Raw genomic sequence first — 902 nt, forward strand, 5'->3', positions numbered from 1 at the left:
ACGGAGCAAACTGTGAAAGACGTTTTTCTCAACACATGCTGACGGCATTATGAGTGTCACAGCTGTGACATTATGCACTAATAAGAATATTTGCATAATCAATACCACATCATATACGCACACACACGAAGTAAATGCATAGACCATGAAGAAAAAAAAAGTTATTTGTTTATTTTATGTACAGTGCACTAATGGGAAATCAATACCTAACCCACTGCATTAGATACAGATAACCTGGATACTACTGGCAGAAAATCCATATCCTAAGACATGGGAATTGTTTTCTTAATAGAAATATTAAAATAAACAAGGAAAGGAAAACTATTAGAGACCTTCCTTGCTTAAGTAGTAACACTGCCAATCGCCACCGATATAGTTTGCAAAGGAGACAGAACGAGTAAAACTGAAGAAAATAGGAACACATTAAATAAACTGCTCTGTTCATCAGTAAGATCCTAAGATGAAAAGGTAATTGGTTGGGAAATATATGTTATACTTGACCGAGTATGGCTATAAAATGATAAAATTAGCTAAATCGACTGCCTTAAAGCAACTGTGTGATTATACTTCTTATCACCTTTTTTAAAACTTGTATTTATCTTATTCTTTCTAGTTCTCGTTATCATCAGTCGCAAATATGCACGCTACTTAAAGAAAAAGAATACGGCTGAAACAACGTGACTGGCCAAGGGATAGGCGAAAAAATCTAAAGTTGAAATGAATATAAGCACACTAAAACGAGGTAATGCACACGCCGTCTTATACACGGCTTACGGCAGCAGTTTCCTCGCTTCCTTAGCCTGTTGCAACCTGTAACGGGAGAACAGAGTGTGTCCTTGAAATAATGCAATAACTTTCCAAGTGAGATGTAACTACCATCTCTCTGCGAGGGCACAGCAGTG

The 902-nt window shown here is 36.9% G+C and overlaps 1 protein-coding gene across 1 annotated transcript in view; it reads right to left on the reverse strand.

Annotated features, from left to right (window-relative positions):
* LOC119585219 (galactosylceramide sulfotransferase-like) overlaps nt 1–902 on the reverse strand; it is a 6,198-nt gene that overhangs the window by 4,366 nt on the left and 930 nt on the right. The gene's annotated exons all lie outside the window — the stretch shown is intronic.

The sequence above is a fragment of the Penaeus monodon genome, chromosome 19, assembly GCF_015228065.2.
Source record: "Penaeus monodon isolate SGIC_2016 chromosome 19, NSTDA_Pmon_1, whole genome shotgun sequence".
In the NCBI taxonomy this organism is placed as follows: domain Eukaryota; kingdom Metazoa; phylum Arthropoda; class Malacostraca; order Decapoda; family Penaeidae; genus Penaeus; species Penaeus monodon.